This window comes from Oratosquilla oratoria, chromosome 10 (genome assembly GCF_046742065.1).
Source record: "Oratosquilla oratoria isolate Oo_2021 chromosome 10, ASM4674206v1, whole genome shotgun sequence".
NCBI classification, from domain to species: Eukaryota; Metazoa; Arthropoda; class Malacostraca; order Stomatopoda; family Squillidae; genus Oratosquilla; species Oratosquilla oratoria.
Window position 1 is genome coordinate 19,230,842 of NC_134786.1, and position 8,601 is coordinate 19,239,442.

Sequence of the window (8,601 nt, forward strand, 5' to 3'; positions counted from 1 at the left end):
AGAGAGAGAGAGAGAGAGAGAGAGAGAGAGAGAGAAACTCGATCAACTACCAAACAATATGATGACTAGCGCATACTTTCACGTCTAGGAAATGAAACCATAAAATATTCAAAGTCTGGCAAGTTACTAGGATTCGAGTTGATCCAGCGAGGTATAATGACACATATCAGCGACTAATTAAAAAAAAATCTCATCCGACGGTTGGTAGGGTGATTCATCGGTGCAAAATTAAGATAGGCAATGACCATTTTTTCCACGATTTATTTTTCCTGGTCTTTCACTGTTTCTCTTCTAGCCTCAATATGCTCCTCTCGATCTTCTATTTTCTTTGTTCTCGTCCATTTTTTTTCGAGAGTTTTTAGAAACAATTTGGTCCACCAGGTCCTTTATTTGTTCTTTTCACTGTATGATGTCTTACCTTCTATACCTTCCTCATCAAGTCTTGTGATCGCCAAATAGAAGGCATTTCATCATTCTTCCAAACTTTCTCTTCCAACATTTTCGTTTCTACTTTCAATCTGCACTGGAATGTTTCTTTATAACTTTCAGATTTCAGATTTGTTACCAATTGACATCGATGTTATGCTGAAAAATATTTTTTTTCTTTTTATGTTAACATAAGATCAACCATGGACTTGTCGGTGTATTCTTGCTGGATGCTATTCCGCCTGTACCAAGTCCATTCATGATTTTCTGTTTTTTCTCCGTTGTCGTTTCTGCTGTTCCTCGTCCACACGCCTAGTTTCGTAGCCGTGTGTGTGTGTGTGTGTGTGTGTGTGTGTGTGTGTGTGTGTGTGTGTGTGTGTGTGTGTGTGTGTGTGTGTGTGTGTGTGTAATTAGCCTCTTCAACATGATGATATGACATAGATTTTGCTCCAACTCAGGGATGTTGATTTATGCATTTCAGTCATTTGATGTTTATTTGGGTCCTGTCAATTTTAGATTATAGGTTTTCATTCTATATTTCATGAATAATTTTGAAGTGATACGTATAAATTAGATGTTCCCTGCATATCATCATTGTATATTGGTGCATAATTTTATTAGAGCTCCCTTGTTCAAAGTAAGGTTGTATCTGTTTGAAATTTTGTATCTATAAATGTTTACATGGTTTTGAAAGACTATTTGAATGTTTGTGAGAAAGAAAAAAGTGTAGCTTCCTTTCTTTAACTCTGTATTTTCACCCTCTCTAAGACAAGTTCTGTGCCTGCTTCAAGTTTTATATCCAATATACGGACCTCATCCTCCCTTATATCTAATGTCCATCTCGTGCATACAGTGATCCGTCTGGGGTATGGTTCCCCGTCTGAAGTATTGGCTACCCGTCTGTGGTATTGGCTGTATGTTATTGTGTGTTATAAACTGTGCAGTGGCATGCAATCGAAATTCAGGGACTGTATGGGGCGCCCCTGCAGACCAGAGTCTCACATTTTGTTTGTGTTAGAGGAAATCTCTAATCGTAGAGATATTATACGACTTTATTTTACTGCGACTCTCCCTCCCTTATGCTGCCATACACCCTCTTAATAATGTCTTGTATCACTTCTTTGAATATATATTTCCATCTTGGCCTTTCCCTTGTGGTAGGGGAAGAAAAAATACTTCTACCGAGTCTTCCCACTCCAGTCGTAAAGGCTTCTAAAGCGGGACGGAGTGGGGTACTAGGCATCATACTCTCTGTAGCCCCATGGGTATATTCCTGTGAGAAGTCAAGATGTAAGAAGGTCTGGGAGGAGTTTTATAGCAAGAACCCTGAGTTCTGAGTTGTTGTTGTTTTTTTATGTGCGTGGGTGTGGTACAGATGAGAGTTAAAGGGAAGTAATAGGCAGAATATTTCTGAGAAGGAAGATGGATGTGTTGGCATTAATTGAAACTAAGTTAAAAGAGTTTGGGAGTGTACTAGGGTGAGTGTCAGGAGTGAGAAAATGAAGAGGAAAGGAAAGGGTGGCTCTATAAGTGAGGAGGTAGGTAAGTGAGTGGTGGAGTGGATTTTTTTTTTTTTTTTTTTAAGGTTAATGTGGATGAAAATGAAACTGAGATGAGAGATGTGGCTCTTTGTAACTACGTATGAGCTTGGTAGTGAGAAGAGTGTAGAGGAAATGGAGGCTTTTTGGACGGATTTAATTGAGTTCGTAGAAAGTTTTGGGAGGAATGTCAATGTAGTAGTATTGGAAGATCTCAATGCTAGAGTAGGAAATGAACCAAGAGATGGAGTTGTTAGGAGTCTGTAATGCCAGGTAATAATCATAGTAGAGAGTTAATGGTGGAGATGTGTTTAGAGAAATATTTTATAATAGCTAACACAAGGAAATCAAGAGAGGAAGGGGAGGTGAGTCAAGTAAAGAAGAAAACGTAAAAGGTGCAGATGGGCGAATCTTCACGGAAGAGGAAGCGGTAAGGGGAAGCTGAGTGGAGTATTTTAGAGAGCTGTTGAACGTGAAGGAGGACAGGGAGGGATTGGTGGTAGCAATGAAAGGCGATAAGAAAATGACGGTGATGGGAGAGGAAAATGGAGGAGAAATAGGAAAACATGAAGTATAAGTAGCTCAGAAATTATGAGAATAGGTAAGACACCTGGGTTAGATGAGTGCCATACGGAGTGTTTGAGGAAGGGAGGTACAATAATAGTGGACTGGCTAGTGAGATTGTATAATGTGTGTCTAAGGGATGGTAGTGCCGAAGTGAAAAGGAGACAAATGTGGGTGTAGTAGTTTCAAAGGGATAAATTTGTTGACTGTAGTTGGGAAGGCTTATAGGAGAGTTTTAATTGTGAGGGTTAGGAGAGGGACAGGGGGAGTAATTAGTGAGGAACGATGTGGGTTTAGAAAAGGTAGGGGTTGTGTGAATCAGATTTTTATTGTTATGCAGATATGTGAGAAAGCTTTAGGAAAAGGTAAGGATGTTTTTGGGGGCTTTATGGATTTGGAAAAGGCTTATGACAGGGCAGACAGGAATACACTGTGGGAGGTTTTGCAGATATGTGGAATTGGGGAAAGCTATTAAGGGCAGTCAAGAGGTTTTACGATAGTAGAGCCTGTGTTACAATGGGTAATGGAGAGAGTGAGTGGTTTGAGGTAAAGGTGGGACTGATTCAGGGATGTGTTATGTCGCCATGGCTGTTCAATGTGTACATGGGTGGGGAGGTGCGAGAAGTAAAGGCGAGGGTAATGGGAAGAGAACAGGAGATTGTTCAAAAAATGGAGAAAAGTGAGAGGTGAGCCAGTTGTTGTTTGCTGACAACACTGTACTTGCGGCAGATCTGAGGAGTTAAGGGAGTTAGTGATAGAGTTTGGTAGGGTATGCGATAGGAGAAAGCTGAAGGTAAATGTGGGTAAAAGCAAGGTGATGAGATGTACAAGGGTAGAGGATGTCAGTTAGTTGGAAGTAAGTTTAAAAGAACAGAGGCTGGAGATAGTGGATAGTTTTAGGTATTTTGGGGCGCATGTGGAAGGAAAGGGAGGAGGGAGTGGAGATGGACGTAAATTGTAGATTGAGAGAACCAAGTAAATGTCTTGGGGGATTAAAAAGAGTTATGAGAAATAGGTATCTGTGAATCGATGCAAAGAGGAGATTGTATGAAGGGGTGATTGTACCGACGGCAATGTATAGGGCAGAGACATGGAATTTAAGACAGCCTGAGAGGAAAAGTTTAAATGCGTTTGAGATCAAATGTCTGAGAAGTATAGTGAGGGATACTAGGTTAGACAGAGGGAGAAACGAAGAGGTAAAGAGGAGAGCGGGAGTGGAAAAAGAGATAGCAGATAGAGCTGATAAAAGAGCATTGGGATGGTTTGGACACATGGAAAGAATGAGTGATGAAAGATTAGTAAAATAGGTGTGGAAGACAAAGGTGGATGGAGTTGGGTGAGGGACCAAGGATGACATGGATGAATGGGGTGAGGGAAATATCTGTTGAACCAGGAAGGGAGAAGGCAGGAGATAGGAATGAGTGAAGAGTGATCGTGTATAAATGGTACTGTTATGCAAAGAAGGGAGGGACGGGGAGTGGAGATGTAGAAGGTGCTTATGTGTGAATGATATTTTGACGCAGCCCGAAGGGATTTCTCCCCGTGTTCTCTTTTTTCTGCATGAGGGAACGGAGAGGGGAGGGGTCGTCACTTTTATGCGAAGCGGCCTTACTGTGGATGTACTATGTTTTGCTACATTGCTTCTGATCCAGGGCAGCGTCCGGAATACAGGGATGACCCGTCATCCATGAGGAGCTAAGATGAGAATGGGGGAAAGAGTTTTGGTATATGGATAGATAGATTAGGTAAGGTTAGGTTAGGTTGGGTTAGGTTAGGTTAAGTTAGTTTAGATTTGGTTTAGTTAGGATAGGTTAGGTAAAGTTAGATTATGTCAAGTTAGACTTGTACAGTATAGGAATGGCAAATGATCACTTAAAATAATTAGATATTCAAGAAGATTCAGATAAACTACAGCAATAGGGTGAAAAATGGTTAATGAAATTTAACACAAATAAATGTAAGGTTATGCACATAGGTAAAAATAACAATAAGTCCGATTACAAGTTATTTGGAAAATCATTAACTATAGTGAAAAGGATCTCGGCGTAAATAACAGTCATGATCTCAAATCATCTAATCAGCGTATTTCTACCTCTGAGAAAGCAAATACGATTCTAGGACTGGTTGCTCGATCTTTTGATTTTAAAATCCATCAATCATTAACAAGCTATGTAAATCGTTAGTTCGTCCACATTTGGAATATGCTGTATCCATATGGTCACTGAATCTCATTAAAGACATTGACAGATTGGAAAAAGTACTACGGCGAGCCATAAAACTTATTCCAAATATCAGAAATAAATCATACGAAAATCGACTAAAACATGTGAATATATTTTCCCTAATCAGGAGTGATTTAAAATAGGACTTTAAGATTCTAAAGGTTAATGACAACATTAAACGTGACGAAATTTTCACAATGAATGCAAATCAGACACGAAACAATGGCCTCAAATTGCCAGGGAGTAGATTTAATTTGAAAGTGGGCAGAAACAACTTTGCCCACCGTGTAGTAAATAAATGGAATAAACTTTCTGCAGAGGCAGTGTAATGTAGTACAGTTCGAAGTTTTAAGATTCATCTAGATAAACACCTAAGCAATATATTGTAATGCCTGTCATTTATTTCATTTTATTCTATTTTATTTTATTTATTCGTTTATTATTGTCTATTTTTCTATTCATTATTATGTATCTGTTTGTTTATTATTCATCATTATCCATTTATTCAATCTGCTTATTCATTTATTTATTTGTTTATTTGTTTATTTATTCGTTTATTATTCTTGTTCACATCCGACCTAGTTATGGACCAAAAGGTCTCATGTCGACATGCTCTTCCTTTGTAATCCTTTGTACATTAGGTTTGATTAGGTTAGGTTAGTAAGGTTACGTTAGGTCAGGTCAGGCCAGGTCAGGTTAGGTTGGGTTAAGTTAGGTTAGATTTGATTAACTTCGGATAGTTTAGGTTAGGTTAGGTAAGGTTAGTTTAAGATAGGCTAAGTTTGAATAGGCTAGGTTAGATTGGGTTAGGTTAGGTTAGGTTAGGTTAGGTTAGGTTAGGCTAGGTTAGGTTAGGTTAGGTAAGGCTTGCTTTTGGTGATGTTAGTTTAGGCTAGGTTAGATAATATTAGATCAGATTAAGTTAGGTTATGTTAGATTACGTTAGGTTAGGATAGGTAAGGTTAGTTTATGTTAGGATAGGTTAGGTTACGTTAAGTAAGGTTAAGTTAGGTTTGGTTTAGTTTGGTATGGTTCGATTAGGTTAGACTAGGTTAGGTTAGGTTGAATTAACTTAGGTTAAGTTTAGTTAGCCTACGTTAAGGTACATTAGATTTTGTTCGGATAGATTACGATGGGGTTGGTTAGGTTAAGTTAAGTTAGGCTTGGTTAAATTAGTTGAGGTTATGATATGTTAGGTTAGACTAGGTATGGACTGGTTGTGATAGTTAAGATCAGGTTTAGTTAGGTTTAGATTTGGTAAATCTGACCTACTCTAAACCAACTTAACCTAATCTAACCTAACATAGCTAACCTATGTTTACCTAAAGTAACCAACCTAACCTATCCTAACCTAACCTATCTTAACCTAACATTTTAGCTGAATCTAATCTAACCTAACCTAACCTTATCTAACTTAACCTTACCTAATCTAATTTTATCAAACCTAGCCTAACCTGACCAAACCTAATCTAACCAATCTGAACACAACGTAACTTAACCAAACCTAACTAAACCCAGCCTAACCCAACTTACACTAAATAAATAATCTAATCTAACCAGATCTAAATTAATCTTTCCAAACCTAACCTTACCTAAAATAACCCAACTCAACCTAACGAGCCTAGCGTAGCCTAACCTAATCTATCCTAACTGATCCCAACCTAACACAAATTAACCTAACCTAACCTAACGTAGAGTAATCTTACCTTAAACTAACCTAACCTACCAGAAATTAACCTAACCAAACCAAACATAACCAAACATAACATAACTTAAACTAACCTAGTCTAATCTAACTTAATTTAACCTAACCCAACCTTATCTTATCAAGCGTAACCTAACCTAACCTAACCTAACCTACCCTAACCTAACCTCACCTAACCTAACCGTACATACATAACCTAATCTAACATAATCTAACTAAACCCAAACTAACCTTACCTAACCTAACTGAATCCAACCTAAACTAAAGTTACCTAATCTAGCATAACCTTACCTTAGCTAACCTAACCAAGCCTAACCTAACCTAACCAACCTAACTTAACCCAGCCCAATCTAACTTAGTCTAGCCAAATCTAATGTACCCTAACCTAAACTAACCTACTTTAACATACCCTAACCTAACCTAACTTAACAAAATTAAACTAAACATAAACTTAACCTAACCTAAACTAACCTAACCTAATTTAACCTAACCTCACATTACCTAACCTAACCAATCTTAGCGTAACCTAACATTACCTAGCTGAACCTAACATCACCAAAGCTACCCTAACTTGACTTAACCTAAACTAACCTAACCTAATATAACCTAAAATAACTCAACCTAACTTAACCTAACTTAGCCTAGCTTATTCAAGCCTAACCTAACTTAACCTAACCTTACCTAACATAACCTATACTAACCTAACCAAATCTAACATAACTTAGCAAATTCAACCTATCCTAACCTAAATTAACCTAGCTTATTAAAACCTAACCGAATTTAACATAACCTAACGAATCCTAACTTAAGCAAATCTATCATAATTTAGCATTAAATCTCCTAATCTAACCTAACGTAACCTAACGTAATCTAATATAACCTAACCTATTCAAACCTATCCTAATTTAACCTAACCTTACCTAAACTAACCTATCCTAACCTAACCAAATCTAAATTAACCTAACCTAATACAACCAAACCTTAGCTCAGTCTGCTCGTGACCTTAGCTCAGTCTACTCGTGACCTTAGCTCAGTCTAGTCTGCTCGTGACCTTAGCTCAGTCTACTCGTGACCTTAGCTCAGTCTGCTCGTGACCTTAGTTCAGTCTGCTCGTGACCTTAGTTTAGTCTGCTCGTGACCTTAGCTCAGTCTGCTTCGTGACCTCAGCTAGAGAGTTCGTTTTTCTGCACAGACACCAGCTACCAAATACCTGTGAAATTTATATCTCCGAATAGTGTTAAGTGATTGTGTTGTATTTTTGTAACTGTATACGTATAGCACTATACAGTTACAGATATAAGATAAAATGTAGTGTTCTATACTCAAAACAGTATTCTGTTACTGTACTCCAAAGGTAGAAGAAATAGTATAAGGTAAGCAGACTAAGCTTCATGTATTTAGTTTATTAGAGACCACTTTGGTTTCTTTTGTTGATTTGTATTTTCTCTTTGCCGTTTATATTGCCAAAGGAGGAGCAAAATGGCTTGTGAAGGTGTGTGAGCCTGGAGGACCGTCTCAGGATGTATGAGGAGGAAATTCGTCCTCTCAGGAGTGCGCTCTGTGGGAAGAGTGAACCCTCCCCACAACCCAAAGAGCGTTCCACTTCTTCCCCTTCTGTCAATGCCGTGAGCGAGTGGCGCTCCGCGGGGTCCCGTTTGTCGGGCCCGTGTTCGGTAGACGTGTGCCCTGTGGAGCAACCGCTGGCTCTAGCCAATCGTTTTGCTCTGCTGGAGGATGAAGTGGCTGAAAATCAGGAGTTCTTGGTGGGGGGGGGACTTCATGGTGCGAGGCTATGACGACATCCTGCAGCGGAAGACCAAACGACGTTGCAAGCTTGTATGTCAACCGGGCCGTGGCATCGCCGATTGTATCCAGTCCATCAGGGAGCAAGGACGGACGAACACGGTTACGGTTGTTCATACGGGGAGTAACGATGTGGGTAGGGTGAGATCAGAGGAACTTGTTCGGAATTACAAGGTCCTCCTTCAGGAGATGAAGGAACGTGGGAGCCGTCACGTAGTCTGTGGGATCCTCCCGAAGATCTACGCAGGCTCGTGTTGGAACAGTAGAGCCATAGGGATCAATGCTAGGATATCGCAGTTGTGCACACAATTGGGATACCACTTTCTTGATCCTTGGTATCTCT